Source organism: Uloborus diversus, chromosome 4, assembly GCF_026930045.1.
Source record: "Uloborus diversus isolate 005 chromosome 4, Udiv.v.3.1, whole genome shotgun sequence".
Taxonomy (NCBI): Eukaryota; Metazoa; Arthropoda; class Arachnida; order Araneae; family Uloboridae; genus Uloborus; species Uloborus diversus.
In genome coordinates, this window is record NC_072734.1 from 57675708 (window position 1) to 57693574 (window position 17867).

General features: G+C 34.2%; 1 protein-coding gene across 1 annotated transcript in view; it reads left to right on the top strand.

Moving 5' to 3' along the window:
• Positions 1-14689: 14689 nt before the first annotated feature.
• LOC129221547 (proclotting enzyme-like) overlaps positions 14690-17867 on the top strand; it is a 69767-nt gene continuing 66589 nt past the window's right edge. The window contains exon 1 of the mRNA XM_054856037.1: positions 14690-14812. The gene's annotated coding sequence lies outside the window, so the exon portion shown is untranslated. The remainder of the gene's footprint in view (positions 14813-17867) is intronic.

The following is a 17867-nucleotide window of genomic DNA, read 5'->3' on the forward strand; positions in this document are numbered from 1 at the left end:
GAAAATTTTAAATAATTCGCCAATGCACTAACGTAGTCGCCTGGTAAGACTAGAGATAAAAAATGAATTTGGTGGATTAATTTACATTTTAACAGTAGATTTAATGTTATTTAAGAATGTTGTTTCACTAATTTGGCTGATTAATTTTAACTTCAATACCTCATAGTATTTAACGATCTTTTTACCAAAATTAATTTGGCGGAATTTTTACATTTTAATGCAACTTATGTACTGGCTATAGCACCAAATTTTTTGAACACTCGTCCCAAACACGTTATCATAACTCTTCTTATCAAATAAGTTTTTAAAATGTCATTTTGTTTAGTTTCATTTTATATTTTTGCAATTAAAAGCAGCGTTAAAATGTAAAGTAATAAATCCAAATCCATTATTAATCGCCAAAGGACCACAGTACCATACATTCACCAGAGACTTGCCAAGTTTATGAAACTGCGTAAAGTGTTTGGTTAATCGATATTCATAAGATGTGATTTTTAATTCCCAACAGAAGATGCTATAAAGAAAATGTTTGCATGTACTTGGCCGTTCCTGGCGAAAAATAAGTCTTTGTTCGACGGTAACAGGGGGTAGGGGCAGACTCTATTTCATAACTTTATTTAGTTACCAGATAATTGTACGTAGCAAAAATACCCGACGTTGCCTGGATCTGTAATAATTATGAGACACAATCGCTACTTTTATTCGTTCTCTGCTGTAGTAACTCAAAATACACCGTTTTGACGTGATGAAAAATAGAGCTCCTTTCTAACCCATAAAAGTAAAATGGCAATAAGTGTAAAGAACAAAATAGTACTCTTTTAGAAACGAAAATACGATATTTAAGCATATACAAATTTGAGGAATTTCCAAAATATGCAATTAAACTTCTCTTATTTAAAAACATTTATCTTTTTTTTTCGAACATAGTCTAAAACCTTCTCTATATTGCTATTGAAGTACAAACTTTTTAAAAACGTAGCCCCCGCAATCCCTTACTGCGATTTAAAATGTTATTAAATTTGCATTAATCATATTGGGATAACTTAAATGAGGCTCCCCCTCTAATTTTCATCGAAGAGATAGCGTCGCAAATACTGAGATAAGGGTAACAGCCCCAGTAATTGGCACGGCACCAGTGATTGGCACTTCCAACAAAAATTTCCTAAAAAAGACTCGTATTCAATTTTTTTTTAAATAGAAGGCTATATACCAACTGAATGTACATTAATTTTAAAGATTATAACTTCATTTCATGTTACTAAATGGCAGCAGTACGTAGGAAAGAGAAACAATTGTGGCTAGTGTCAAATCTGCCATTTTTGTTGCAAAAGCTTCTTTTCTGGCTTAAGGGAAGCATGCACATAAATCCATTAAAATCTGACTTAAATATATTTTAAATTTTCGTTGTCAAAAGTTTTGTTTAGTTGAAAGGTGTTACTTTAATTGTGTAGAAGTATATTTTCGTCCCTATTTGGAATTTCAAAATAATGTTGCATGCCATTTACTGGTGCTTCAATTTTGCTAGTCCCCAGTAATTGGCATGTGTGACAAGTACTGGGGAAATAGCGTCATTTCCGCGATTAAGTTGAGTGAGGCGTCATTATCTTCAGTTTTTTGCGTAGATTACGAATATGATAAAGCGGAAATTGAAATCGGTAGCTTTTGTACAGTAACTATTAAAAAAAAGCATCAAAATCATCAATTTTTGAAGTTGCGGCTTTTTGTCAATTGGAGTGACTTTCACCAGAAAAAATCCAAATGAAAGTTAGTCAGTGATTAATTTTATTCTGGGGGCTCCGTCCTCTGCTCGATTCGCTAGCTAATTCACGTTCGCCACCGACGTTATCTCAATGCCGCCTGCAGCGGGTGGTTTTTCAAGGGAAAGAAAACCGACTTGTTGCATTTGATAAATAAAAAAAAGGAAAACTTATGCAAAAAAGTATGCTATATGAGTTTTTAACTATACTTGAGGCAAACCTAACTTGGTAGCATTCGTAAAATCAAAACCGTAAACCGAAGGATGAAACAGCATTAATTTCAATATCTTTTCCATGGAACATTCCAAATTTATGTTTTTATTTCTCTAAAATACTTTTCAACATGAAGAAGAGTGATTTTGCATTAAGTTATATAAAACTAGTGGTACCCGCACGGCTTTGCCCGCAATAGAAAAATTAAAAGGTCTTTCGGTTCGCCTCTGTGGCGAATTTTCTCTCCAATTGGCTTGTACCCATGTTACGGTTCCACGTTATGATAATTTCGTATCTCACCAATTAGCTTGTGCCCATGTTAAGGTTCCACATTATGATAATTTCGTAATTTACTCGTCCATCTTATGATAATTTTGTTCTTAAAATTGGAATAGAAAGAGAACTACATCGAATTTTCAAAAAATTGCTTCGAGGTGCACACCCCCATGATACAGACTAATTTAATGCCAAATTTCATGAAAATCGGAGGAGCGGTCTAGGCGCTATGTGCGTCACAGAGATCCAGACAGACAGACAGAGATCCAGACAGAGAGACTTTCAGCTTTATTATTAGTAAAGATAAAGATAAAGAAAACAAATTCTTCCCCATGTTATCAAATTATATGAAAAATGGGCTTAAAATTGGAATAGAAAAAGAACAAAATCGAATTTTCAAAAAATCGCTTCGAGGTGCACACTCCCATGCTATAAACTAATTCTGTGCCAAATTTCATGAAAATCGGTCGAACGGTCTAGGCGATATGCGCGTCACAGAAATACTGACAGACAGACAGAAATCCGGACAGAGAGAGATCCAGACAAACTTCCAGGTTTATTATTAGTAAAGATAAAGAAGAAGAAAGATATACACATTCTTCCCCATATATTATCAAATTTATATGAAAAATGGGCTTAAAATTGGAATAGAAAAAGAACCTCATCGAATTTTTGAAAAATCGCTTCGAGGTGCACACCCCTATGCTACAAACTAACTTTGTGCGAAATTTCATGAAAATCGGCCGAACGGTCTAGGCGCTATGCGCGTCACAGAGATCCTGACAGACAGAGATCCTGACAGACAGAGATCTTGACAGACAGAGATCCTGACAGACAGAGATCCCGACAGAGAGACTTTCTGCTTTATTATTAGTAAAGATTACCTACTTTGCATTAACATTACTCATGTTTCTTATGATAAAATTTGTATGTAATTTAAAAGTAAAAAATAAAGTGATTTTCCAGTTCTATTAACATGTGCCAATTACTGGATCACAAGGTGTCATCAGGTGCCAATTACTGGTGATTTTGGTAACTTTTTATATGCATATTTTTATAAAAGTATCGATTCAAATATTTTTGATTTTAGTGAACCAAATAGATGCACAGATGTGCACTCTTTGATACAAAAATATTTGCAAGAGAGTATTTTTTTTCTAAGTACTGAAAACAGACTAAGTTTAAGGACAAACTCTTAAAGTGCCAATTACTGGGGTCTTTACCCTACTTCTGGTGATTATAAAATGTTGCTACCCGAAATGTTTCCAGTGCTGTTTATGGATTTGCTTGATTTAGTTGGCGAAAAATTTTACGTGTTAACAAATTTAAAGAAATAAATGTAAAAGAAATGGCGATATTTGGTTACATGGTGAAAACCGAGAAACAGTATCGCGTACTCTAGCTTCACAAACAGCGACAGTTGAAAAAATTGCCAAATGCCTTAGCTATTGAAATGCGTGAAATACACCGCCAGCTCAGTCATTTCCAGCCGAGGACTGCAGTTTCGTGCTTATTAGCACTCATCAGCCCGGTATAGGAAAGTGACTGAGTTGGAGATGGAAAACCTCTTAAGGAAGCCAAGAGTGCCAAACAAACTGGTAGCTAATACAGAATTAGCACTGACCAGACGAGTGACCGAAGCAATGGTTCGGTTCAACTCGAATTTTGAAGGCAAGGCAGGTATATTCAGTAAGTTACCAACCTATAGCCAGGGCTAAGGCAGAAATACGTGAAATACACCGCCAGCTCAGTATTGAAATGATTCCACAAAAAAAGTTTGGCTAGATTCCTGCTGATCGATTAAATACCCAATCAACACACACAAAAAAAAAAAAAAAAACGCATTAATTGCCTCAAAGTTGCATTAAAATGGAAAATAATCAACCAAATCCATGTATTACTTGCCAATCTTGTGCAAAAACCTTACTTCAAGATTTGACTTGAGAAAAACCTTGAACAGTTACGAAAAGCAAAGATAGTCAACAATACAACAATTGTCGCTATCGACAGGGAGTTGAGATGATACACTAAATACTGTATTGAGTTGAGGAAAGCCTTCGAACATGGGATTAAAAAGCTCATAACTCGTTTTTTATTCTACTTAGAAATTTCGAACAGGTGCCATATTCAGCAGAAAAATCAGAGTTTTCGATGGACATATATATAAATATATGCAAGTATTTTTTCATCCCCATATTAGACAATTTATACGAGAATTGTGTTTTATTGCCCCCTAAGGGAATTTTGCCCCCTATAATGGGACGAAAACTACCCTATGTGTTATTCTGATGCATAAGCTATATTATTGTAAAGTTTCATCTAAATCCGTTCAGTAGTGTTTGCGTGAAAGAGTAACAAACATCCATATATCCATACATTCATACAGACAAACTTTCGCATATATAATAGTAGTAAGATATAATTCGTTACACATTGTTATAGGCACTATAACATTGTCGTTACACAAGTCTTTAACATGCAATTGCACGAGTTTCTGTAATGCAAAGGGGATCTCAGATTAAATTTCCTATTTATCTATTAGTCCAGTCAATGAGTGCTCAAAACAGAGGTGCAGCGTGCATAGAATATGCGATAATTTTTGACTTCAGAATATTGTTGGGGTAGTTAAAGCTAGACTGCGAAGAGAAGGCGGCTGACCTTGAAGCAAACACATCATTTGTATCGTTTGTAATTGGTTAATTGTTATTATTTTGTGATAGATAGGATCAGTGAGAACGACTCTCACTTTAGGTGCTTTCTGGTTGATTCTACTTATTACAAATGATACAAAATGAGATTTCGCTTCAAGGTCATCCGCCTTCTCTTCGCGGTCAAGCTATAGTAAGTAAACATACTAAAAAGTCCCCGAACCTGTGGGGTGAGCTAAAGGTGTGAGGGAGGGGGAAGAAAATTTTGGGTTTTTCGAGAAAATGTCGGAAACGGTGGAAAAAATGCGTTTAAAATAAAAATTCAAGCTAAATAAATTCACTATGAAACTGTTTCTACACATATGTATCAAATTTCCAATAATTTTCCGGGTATACGTTATGAAAAATCGATGATTTTCGGAAAAATTCTCTCTTTTTGTCAAACATTTGCTCCTAGTGCTTCCCAGGATCAGTTTTCATGAAAATTGTCAATGACAAAGTTGTATAACTTTAATATTCCTTCAGTTTGATATGCTACTTTGTTATTTGTATTTTATTCAACCAATGAAAAGTAACAGAATTTCAAAGACGCAATTTCATGGCAAACAAGAAGTTCTGTCTAGAACTAGACGAGCCTACTTTCCCGTATACCCATACTACTTTCTAGTACCTGATCAATATTCTCAAAAATAGCGAAAATCGCAAATGTTTTCAAACATATTTTTCAAATACTTTAAGCTGATTTCTAGAAATAAAATATTTCTCACTCATCTAAAAAAAAATTAGATGGGTTAAAAAAAAAAAAAAAAATAGCAGCAACTTTTAAACAAAGCAGCTAATACACTTTTTTCCATTAAAAAAATCTTTAACAGCTTTCAAAACGAAAAAAAAAATTAAAATTAATAAGCTCGTTAAAATAAATACATCATATCAAAAAAAAAAAAAAAAAATAGTTTCTTTTTTCCCTGTTGCCAAAAACAATTTTTTAAATGAATTAATGCACTTACCAAAATAAATAAAAATAATAAAATGTCAACTTAAAGAAATAATTTTCATTGTCAAAAAAAAAAAAAAAAAAAAAAAAAATCGTCTGCGCATATCTTTTTGTAGAAACATAAACGACTTCGAGTTTATTCGCCGAAAACTGAATACCTATATTAAAACTTAAGCGTAAAAATAAAAACAAGTCAGATCAACAATAATTATTTCACAGTCAAAACCATAGCTGCGGAGTCGAAGTCAATCTCATTTTGGGGTAAAGGAGTCGGAGTCGAATATCTAAGAATCGGAGTCAGTCATTTGTCCTCCGTGTATAAATTTTTGCCAAAGCTACGAAGTCAGAGTCGAAGTCAGGGAGTCGGAGTCCGATTAATTGTCGGGCACAGGAGTCGGAGTCAAGTGCCCCTAAATTTTCGGAGTCGACGTCTGGAGTTTGGCGTCAAGAACCAATTTCCAACAAAATTTGTTTGAAGTAAATCCGCTTTCAAGTACGGAATCTACATTGACTTTCAGTTTCCCCGTAGGCGCTAATGTTAACTGATTTGAACTGTTCAAAATTTAACGGAAAATTGTTCAAATCAAAAAGATATTTTATATACAAGTTTTTCATCAAAAGATTTTTCCTACAAAGTTTGTTTGAAGCAAATTCGCAATTGCCTTGAATTTCCCCGTAGGAACTAATGTTAAGTTTTTTTGAACTGTTCAAAATTGAACAAAAAATAGTTTAAATCAAAAAGTGAAATATGGGAATGCGGTGTCCTCGTCGAGATCTTTCGAACAAAAAAAAGTTTGTTCAAATCGGACTATTCATTCAAAAGTTTTTAGGGGGGAACAGACAGACAGACCGACAGACATTTTTCCCCATCTCAATACCCTACTTCCAATTTTTAATTTTTCGATATTTATTTAATTATTTAATTTATTTTTGACTTTTTTTTGTTTTTCACGATATTTTTAAGATGCATTAAGCCTTCGTTCATGCTTTTTTCTTCTTTTTCTGACTTTTACTGGGAAAGTAGGCTAAAAAAGGAACACTTGCCATTCACAAATTTCAAACTGACTCGAAAGGATCGCGCACTTCCTCTTTCTTCAATGATTTCGACAATCCTGATGGACAATAAAGAAGTATTTGTGGATTACTACAACTCAAATGATGCTTAAGAGTTGGGGGGGGGGGTCGTAAAATTGTGACTTTGTGACAAGGGGGAGGGAAAGAGTAAGAAGTATAACATCAAGCATTTTTTAATACGAATATGTTTTTAAAAATTAGTTTATGAAAAGTACTTTGTGACAAATGGGGTGGGGTTAAAATGTTGAGAAAAAGTGTAACATCATTTATGAACAGCCTCTGACCTAGAAATCAGACGAAGATTTGCAGAACTACATTTATGCAGTATGAATTAGCTCCATACCCATTGCATTATTTAAAGAAAGTGAACTGAGGAAGTGCAGAAAGCCAGCATTTCCTCAGTAAGAAATTTCTTAGAAGTAGAGAAATATCCCCGTATATTCCTATTTTTAGAAGTAGAGAAATATCTTAGGAAGTCCCAGACGCTGGGGTGGGGGTGGGGGATGGAAGTTAAAGGTGGGAAGGGGGAGCCAAATTTTGTGGTTTTCGATTATATATCGGAAACGGCAGGAAAAATGTGTTCCGAATAAAAGTAAAAGTTAACTAAATTTATTGTGAAATTGTTTTCATACATATATGTCACATTTTCAGTGCTATTTTAGGTACGCGTTCTTGAAAACCAATACTTTTCAAAACAAAAAATTATCTCGCTCTTTTTGTCTCAGAGTGTCTGTGCCAAGCAGGCGCTCAAGGGATCTTGTGCAGCAATCATGTGACAAGGACTTTGACGGTTTTCTGTGTCTTGAAAATCCACTGACTAAACACTTGAACTGCAGATTCAAACCTGATACCAAAGAAATACGAAACCTATGCCCAATCACAGCGACACCCAGCTGACAATAAGCAATCAAAAACTGTGAAGTTCTCACATGTACTCAATTTCATTACTCTTATTGAAATAAATATGTGACGCTATAGCAGGATAATGAAAATTTTAATAATAGAAATAAGGTAAATGTAGCTGACCGGCAGCACCTTTTTGTAATTATAGTTTTTATTACATTATTATTAATCATGTTTTGAAAGTGTTTATATGGAACATGGACTGACAGTAATTAGAAAAGGAAAATATCAACTTTAAGGTGACATCTTGGTTCTATTCTGAGGCGTAAGGATCATGTCACCAGCAGTGGAAAAGTAGTTCTTAGAAATTGGTAATGTATTAATGTCATCGTCGTCCCCTTCGTCCTGGATAAATATTTTGATTCTGTTGTTGCAACTGCCCTTGCAATGCAAGCTTGCGACAGAGTAGTCTAATGATGATTTTCTAGAAGTGACCTCCTGGTCACTTGTAGTAAAAATAGGTGAATTCGGTGTGTCTGATGCTTGATCATATTGCAATACTTGCTAGTCGACCATATGAGTAGACTGAAAAAGGCTTGGGAATTTGGGACTGAGGAAGAATTTTTTTCTGTGTGTAAACAACATGAATTCCTGAGTGGAATAGGGTAATTCTCCACTTCTTTCCACTTTGACGAGTGCTCAGAGACAAATAACGAGCAAGACTTCTCATTCTACTGCTTTCAAATTCTTTAGCGCGTTCTTTCTTAATCGGATAAAAATATTCCAAAACTTATTTTAAAAATAATTTGTCAAATTCTGAGGCTTATAAAAGGAAAGTTGAGCGGGATTGGATTTAGATTGAAGTCAGTAAACTTGTAATAGAAGAAAACCAAATTGCAACAAATGTTTCCTTTTATTGATAAAGTGAAACTGAATTCATTTCTCCTATTAAAACATTTTTGACCATTTTTGAGCTAATGTCCTAAAAAGCTAAAAAAAAGGTTCTTACCTTGTGAATCCATTCAACTTGATTCTTACAGACGCTACTGGTCAAAGCAATAGCGTCTTTCTTCGACTGCCCATTTATACAGTGAAAGCATAAAATTTCAGGAATTCACACCTATATTTGCACATAAAGCTAATGTGCTTAAAATATCAAGTTTCTTCCTTCATATGCATGCAAATAATAATTTTTTTTTTCGTAATTTTTTCATGAAATTTTAGCATTACGTAACTTTTATTCGAAATGATTTTGAATATACTCCATGGAGCAAAACTAATGAAAGTAATACCTCACGTGTTTTTCAATTTTAACAACATAACATTAAAAGATTGACGGAGGTTCGAACCGAATAGCAATAAGGCCGCTATGGCTTTGGAACAAGGTGATTTACGAATAATTTTAAGCGACGTCAAACCTTCAGTGACTGCTCAATGCCCAACCCAACACGCTTGTCTCAGTAAAAACTACACACTTAATTATCATTAAGTTTTTATTTTCGTTTTAAAATTTACTAAATAAATATTTTTTACCTACTACTTACTGTGTAGTTTATTTTTGACACATCTCATGAAATTTTCAGTTTTTTAGAGGTTTTTATAACGATTAAATATTTAGTGCAACTTGGAGAACTTAAGGCATCCAATTTGAAATTGTGAATAATTCAAAAACGTCTCTTCATCGCTTGAACTTTCCATGAAATGAATGTTGTTTTTAGTGCGTGTGAAAATTGGTTGTAAACTTTCTCTCCATCCTATTAAAAAAAGAAAAAAGAAAAAAAAAAGGAGGGGGGGGGGGAATTTCTATAAGGGGTTGATGACGTAAGCAAAAAATTGTCAATGGGTCGATGCATGAAAAAGTTTGGGAAACCCTAGTATTGTGTGTAGGGGCTCATTATGGCTTGAGCCATATGCAGCCGTGCCCTTAGGCGCCAACTAGTTCAGCGGTTGGCAACTCGTCAAAATCGAGCCTGTTTTCATTCGATCGCGAAGCATTCTGGACCACGGTTTTTGAGTGAATATATATATATATATATATATATATATATATATATATATATATATATATATATATATTAGGGTGGTCCTTATTTTTGAAGTTGCAGATATTTTACGAGACGCCCACTCAATTTGTTACATTGTACAAATAAATGATCCTTGCAAAATTTAAAGTCAATCCATGAATATTAACACGTGCCCCTAGGGCTCCCTTTTTTTGAGTTTCGAAGAAAAAATTGCGGATTTTCTCATTTTTATGTAAAAATATTCTGACATTTTATATTTAAAGTAATTTTGAACCTCAATAGGTGCTGCTACTTCCAGATCGATCATTCTCTCACTTTCATTCTATAAAATTTAGCATGTTACAGAGAATAAAATGTACACCAATGGCCTTGGGTCAAGCGTACCGCTCTTCTTCGCTTGATAAAACCAAGCGTCAGGGAAACGTTTCTTCCCATCAAGATCGACACAAGGGATTCTATAATCCATTAATGAATGACCTAGGCCATTAATGAACGATCTTTGACAACAACAAATTGCCTCCTCCAGGCTTTGAGGGTGTTGATTTACAAAATTCCCTGTGTTTGTAATAGGTGTGTCAAACAGAGTCGCAAGGTTTCAATGCTATGAATATAAGTAATTGCAACTTATGCAATTTTTAATTTTTAAAATATAAATTTCGAAAAATTCTCGATTACTGCTAACATAAAAATATACTATATTTTCCATAGCTAAAATATAAATTAAAAAAAAAATATCCAGATCGGAACAATGTAGAAATCTATACTTTAAATTAATTTTCTTCTATTTCAGTACATAGTCCTTTATTATCCTCAAATTCTTGTGATTCACAAGATTTTGAAACTGAAATGGGTATCGATCCTAACCTGTTGAACTTTTGTTTTCTACAGCTGGTCTACCACAATGCAAAAAAGCTTGACAACTATTGATATCTGCTCGCCTTTCATCACTGATAGACAAATGCATATTAGGAATAAAGATGTTCATTTATTTACAGCCTATGTAGATGCAGTAAATTTAAATCCATATGACCTAGTGATCAATCGTACATTCCTTAAGAGAGCAAAAAAAGTCTTCGAGAGGTAAAATTAAATTTCATGAATTTAAATTTAGATTTTGTAGTTATTCACTGGGATACAAAGCTACATCCAGATGTTACTGGAAAAAGAACGCCGACAGGATTACCGTGATAGCTTCAGGTCCTAATACTGAACAGCTACTCGGAATTCCTTAGATATTTCTTCAGTTGTGTATGATATCTTAGATGACAGTTCTTTATTGCTAAATGTTCTAGCTGTAGTGTTTGTTACAACGACTTGCAATACCAATCGTATAAATTGTGCATGCAATTTTTTAGAGCAAAAACTGAACGGTGATATATTACATTTGGATTGCCATCATCATGCACTTGAAATCGCACTGCAGAATGTGTCCTTAAAGAAGTTCTTGCCTTTCTTAGTTCTAGATCAGATATTCAATTATTTAAGCACTTCAAAATTTTGTGGAAAGATCCTCATTATTTAGAACTTATAACATTTCAATCAAGTACACATACCACTTAAATTCTAAAAGACGAAGTGGATGACATATTATAGTTCATAAAAAGTGGAATTGAGAAAGATTACCGAGAATTCTCATGACTTGTTATAATATTTCCTGGTGAATTTCCGCTTACAGGGATATGTTTTCGGCAACCTGGAGCTTACCCCTGAACCACATGGGAGGCAAAAGGAATTTTTGTTTGAAAATTTTTATATTTAGGAAACAATTAAAATTGACCTTACATGAAAAGAAAGCCCTTCAATGCTGTTTTACAGAGCTGTTTTACAATTAAATGCTGTATGAAGATATGGTTTTTCGCATCAACTCAATTGAGACTCCTTTGAATAATATAATATGTCTGAAAAACTAGCAGAGTACAAAATGACGACAAACATGCAGCAGAAGCAGTGATTGGAAATTTCATAAATCACTTATGGTATTTAGGGGATGAACTAGTAGCTTTGTCCGTATTGGATGAAGAAATTAACTTGGAAGATAGGAAAAGACTAATCCGAAAAATGCTTGTGATAAGGAAGACGTGTCTGATGACTGTTTAACAAATGTCAGATAACAGTAGATGATTTAGAATACTTTCTTAGTATAGATCTTCTTCTTTATAGAATTAATTATGAGTCAATAAAATTGTTTGATAAGTTGCAAATACTAGAAGATTTTTTCCTATTTGATCCTGATTCACGGCAAAATGTTTAAGCTATTTAAAGGGGGGAGAGATTGTTAAAATACTGAAAATTGTGAATGATACAACTGAAAGAGGAGCACAATATTAATCCAAGAATTTCACAACTAATTTACCAAATATGAGTCACAAAGCAATTAATTTTACAGACCGTCCAAGATTATCGGAAAAAAATACACACTATCGAGATACATTGAGAAAAGCGTATGATTAAGGAAAGTTTCTAAAGCATTATTTCATTCTTATCTATATATATAAATGAATGTTTGTCTGTATGTCATCCATGAACTCAAAAACTACCCGGCAGATTTGGCTGAAACTTTCACCGTTTGTTATTTTTGGTACTGGGAATGTTTACAGACCAGTTCGAAAAAAATCCGATCGATAGTTCCTTTTTTATTCGAGTTTAAGTCACAATCCATTGGATAAATACGAATAAAATTATCGGCTGCAGAAATTAATTCGCGTGAAAGATCTCATTGATAAGAAGTTAGTTGTTGCCATTTTTCTTGAGTTTGAACAAATAAATTCTTTATTTATTGTTTTATGGCTTTTCATGCAACGGGGGGATTTAAAACTTTTTCTATTTGATATTTTTAGCGATTGATTGATCTTGCAAACTCCCCCGTATTTGATGATTCGTTCCTTCAGCCATACTCAAAGGATAAAAATCGTCCTCAGATATTAATTGTAAAAAACTAACTACCCATCTAGAACAAACGGGAAATCCCGCTGCAACAGCCCCCATATGAAAAAGATTAAAACAATCGAAAGGATATTTTAAAAAGTGATAAAGGCAAAAGCAGTTCTCTGAATAAGCAAAAATCACTCATCCCTCCCCCTCCCGATGTAAAAAAAAAAAAAAAAAAGAAACACATTCATCAACTAAAATGATTAAAAACTCTTTAAAAACGACAAACAATTCTTTGCAATTTGAAATATTTCGCCAAATAAACAAAAAATACAATGAATTACATTAACAATCGCTTTAAAATGTAAACAAATGATCACGCAACTCTATTTTTTATAGCTAAAGTCGCCAAGTCACCACGTTACTGTAATACAGCCGGTCAGTGAGCGAAGCCAAATCCGACCGATTAGTGGTCCGATCTTTTGAACGAAAACTTTTTAAACTTCATATGTTGCCTAATTTGTTCTTTCCACCAAAGATAAAGATCTTCCACTGCACTGATCTTTTGTGTACAGAACGAAACTGTTCTAATTTATCTGGACGATAATAAAATTTGTTAGGACCAGTCTAGCTGGGCCCAGAGCCTGTTGCTGTTCGTTACTTTTAAATTTGTATAAATTACATCATCTTTTCCTTTAATAATGTACTGATTAGTTAGATAATCCTTAAAGTCTTCTTGACATTGGTGCCAGAACTCAGGTGGATTTGAGCCGAGAAACAAATGCTGCGACGACAGAACACACGTTTTGCGTGAACCTTCCAGTACTTTACTTTAAAATATATCACGGGATCTGAAACCGTTGCTTTCAAGAAATGAAGGCTTCACTCTCTCTCACAGTAGCAAATTTCATTACAAAAAGCAGAGCTGGCTTTCTTAATGTCCTTTGGCAACGGGTTAAATATTTATTTCAATTCTCGCTCAACAATAAGTTAAAATAAATATTAATCATTTGGGAGATATAACCATCCAATGTTTAAATTAATTAATTATATAAGAAAAACGTTTCCGATTCGATCCATCGCGCTTCTAAACCATCATGCTTGCCACAACTTAATTACATACAAAAAGTTTCATCAAAATCTGTCCAGCCGTTAAAAAGCCTTATGGTGACAAACGTCCGCACAGAAGATTTATATATATATATATATATATATATATATATATATATATATATATATATATATATATATATATATATATATATATATATATATATATATATAAATATATATATATATATATATATTATTTTCCGGAAAAAATGGCACAGCTCCAGAATCAAAAGTTATTTGAATATTTTTCAAAACTTTTCATAATCACTGGGTAATTACACAAGTTTTATTCTCAAGAAAAAAGTTATTTTTACGTTTTGTTCTTGAAAAACATCCACGAAAGCTCATATGATTTTCACACAAACTTGGTATGAATGTTATACAATTTTTTAAAAGTAGGAAAACATTGCTTTGAAGGGAATTTTACCAGTAGCACACCGAGGAGGAGAAGGGTCACCCCCCCCCCCCCAATCGGTGCCCACCAAACTTGGAAAGTAGATCGGCAGTTTACGCGTTGTCTATCGCTTCTTGTTGCTCTTGCTTTTTCCCCATCCCGAAATGTCTTCATGAAAATGAGTAGCACTTCTGCTATGCGGTCCTGAATGTCATCTCCAAGATTTCGAAAAACGGCCGCCTACATAATTTCAGCAGAAGGTCACTTGGGGTCATTAAATGTTGTTTTCTGAGAGAAACAAAACTATTAAAAGTGGACCTTGAAAATTTCCTCTTACCTACCTACCTTGCAGCTACAATTGCAGCGCATGGGGGAAAACGTCAAAGAGCAGACCAAATTGTCTGCTTTTTTGACGTGATTATAGAGGGACGTCGTTTTATAATATAGAACTTGCCGAAAGAGGCAGGTGGCAGGCATTTTTATTTTTCTGTCGGCGCGACGTCACCTTAGCGGGCTTTCCGGTGTGTTATCATTCGGAAACCGGAATGAGCTTCGAGCAGGATGCTCTGTGCCTGACAAAAAATAGACAAGACAATTTAGCCGCTGAGGTAAGATGATTCTATAATTATTTATTTAGTTTTCTAAATGCATCTGTAGTTTCCAGACCAATTACTTAGGGGGTTCACGGGGATCTCAACTTCTGGTTTTGAAGGGGGGGGGGCATTAATATTAAAATATGAATACACGAACTGAGGCGTCCCAAACTTTTGGGATTTCGGAAATTCTCAATTTGCCGAACGGAACTACAAATTTCGTTGAATTATGATAATTTTGTCGAATGAAACTCTAAATTTTGCCGGATTGAGCTCCAAATTTCGCCAAATGGTGATAATTTTGCAGAATAGAATTCCAAATTTTGCCGAATCGTCTGACCAAATTTGCCAAATAAGGAAATCTTTAAGAGGTTTCTGTGACCTCCCATCGGGGCACCTCTCTACACAAATATGAAGGAGGTTTTCTAGTGAACGTAAACAATGTTTTGGTTCCTCTTCTCTTGTTATAGAAGTATCTACGGATTCATCGGAATATCATTCCTGAACTGCTTTTATGGAAAATATTTTTCTTTGGAAGTATGCTTTAATTTTGATTTGATCTTGACTTTTACACGAACCAGGAAACCATAGATCAGTGCAATAATGACTTTAAAAAATAATAGTTTAAAAAACTAAAAAAACACGCTTTCGTAGCAAAATGAACTAAAAAGTGAAAAATAATCTTTGGATGATAGTAGTTGACCAATCACTTAATTTTAATGTAATACAAAAAACCTTGGGGTGCTGTCTATTTACATTTTTACATGGACAACGAATGGAAGAAATTCAAGTCAGCTGATAAGAAGCTCCCCACGCTTTTTTGTATTACATTGAAATTAAGTGATTGGTCAACTACTATCATCCAAAGATTATTTTTCACTTTTTAGCTCATTTTGCTACGAAAGCGTGTTTTTTTAGTTTTTTAAACTATTATTTTATTTTATTCTTTTTAGTTTAACTTGTTTTACGAAAAAATATCGATGTATGTGTGCGGAAATCATATCTACATTACTTGGAACATTTGAGATGCATTTGAATAAAAGTTTTGTTCAACAATGATCTGATCAGAAATGAATTTCCAATTGAAGGCTCACCTAAATTTTGGCATGAAATTAGTTAAGAACAGTTATATTTCATGTTCTAATTACCTAGGAACATTGGAACAAATTTTGTCCGATGCAGAAAAATTAAAGGTTTTTGTAGATATTTTTAAATATTTTTTGCGAGCATTTTTTAATGTATTTTTTAAAATTTTCCCCTTTTTACATTATTGGATTTATGCCAAAATATTGATTAAAATTGGAGGAAACTAACAATTAAAAGAGTTGATTCTTTTGGTTATAGAATATTGCATTGTCATCGGGTCTGAGGTCGCGTGCCAAATTTCAAAAGAATCCGATCGCAGGAAGTGTGCGAAATTTGAGCTGCAAGATTCCGTTACAAGATACATACATACATACAGGTGAAGCTAATAAAAGCGTGTTAAAAAATAATAAGTAGCAATTGAAAGAGCACAGTGAAAAATGTGTTTTGACGCATAAATCATTTGCCCTCGATGCGCTTCTATCGAAATAGCAAAAGCTTAAAGTTGAGCGATATTTTAAAAAAGGTTCTCAAATTAGCGCGAAATGGCAGATTCTGGAAACGGTGATCAGAATGTTGATATCTTTGAATGTAAAGATGTTTGTGAGTTCATTTCTAGCTAAATTTGGCGACTTTTTGTAAAATATCTCCCCACTTTACGACTTCATACTTCGATAAACGGGGGACGAGGACAAATGATTCATGCGTCAATAAACATGTATCACTATGCTCTTTCAACTGCTTAGTATTTAAATGCTTTTCACAGTCACACTATTCGTGTAGTTCTCTGGTAAGCATTCTGTTTTCTTCATTTTATACAAATTCGTCCAGCAATTCTTGCGGGATTCTTCAATAAAAACCCAAGACTGAAAGCATTCTTCTATAAAGTAAATGATCATGATCCCTTTGCGTACGCTTTACTCTATGCATAATGTATATTCTATGCATGACGAAAATTTTCTTCTCAGAGAGGAGTTACTATTTTCCTTAAAGCTATACATTTTAATATACTAGGATTTTCAATAATGGCTTAAAATAAAGGATTCCTCTCGGAAATTTACGAAATGAAAGGCCAAATGCACTTTTGCTATGTTTTGTAACGTCAAATGATAAATGAAAAGGCAGGGTTCGGGTGTGCTCCCCAGAAATGTTTCGACATCGAGGTTCTGCAAACGCACCCGGGAATGGGTTAGAGATTTGAGAATTTTCACACCCATAAAACACATTTCATTGCTATCTTTGGTGACGTTAGACAAGGGGAGAAGGAAAGAGGTTCCTTTCCCTTCCGTTCCCCTTATCCTCTTTAAGGGGTATTATTTGTTTGAAATTAAAGTCACGACACGAAAACCCATTTCAGTGTTTTCCTTTTAATTTTATTTATAAAGAAGCTAATTAGCTTCGCATACATAGAGACCGGCACCTTTGCATCCCAACAAATACAGGGAATATTTACAACACAAATGGACGGAAATGAGGCCCAGGGTATTGGAGGGAATCGAACGCACTTCCCCCAGTATACGAAGTGACGCTTCAACCACATGGACACATACGCTCACATTTAATACTATGTTTGGTGAAAATAAGGGAGAATAGCGGGCAACAGTGCTTCTCCTCCAGAAAAATTGTGGAAACTGAAGTCCTTTAAATGGAATTTAAAGTTATCTAATCTTGACATTTGGAAGGAATAGTGGATCGGGGGCTCACCCCTGTAAATTTTCCGAAATTAAAGGTCAAAAAACGTAATTTTAGGCATTTCATACACATGCTCACATAAACTGCATACAAATGATTTGCTTCAGGGAGAGGGGTGTTGTGGCACCCATCCCTCTCTGCCCCCATAACCTGTCTTCAGTTATGATAATTCTAGTCTTAAAAAGTGTAGAAATAAATTAATAATTGAATGTAGAGAGCTACGAAGCGACTTACGGTTGAAACTCGCAAATTTCGAACCCAAACATTGCTAATCTTGCAAACGTCGTGAAGCATT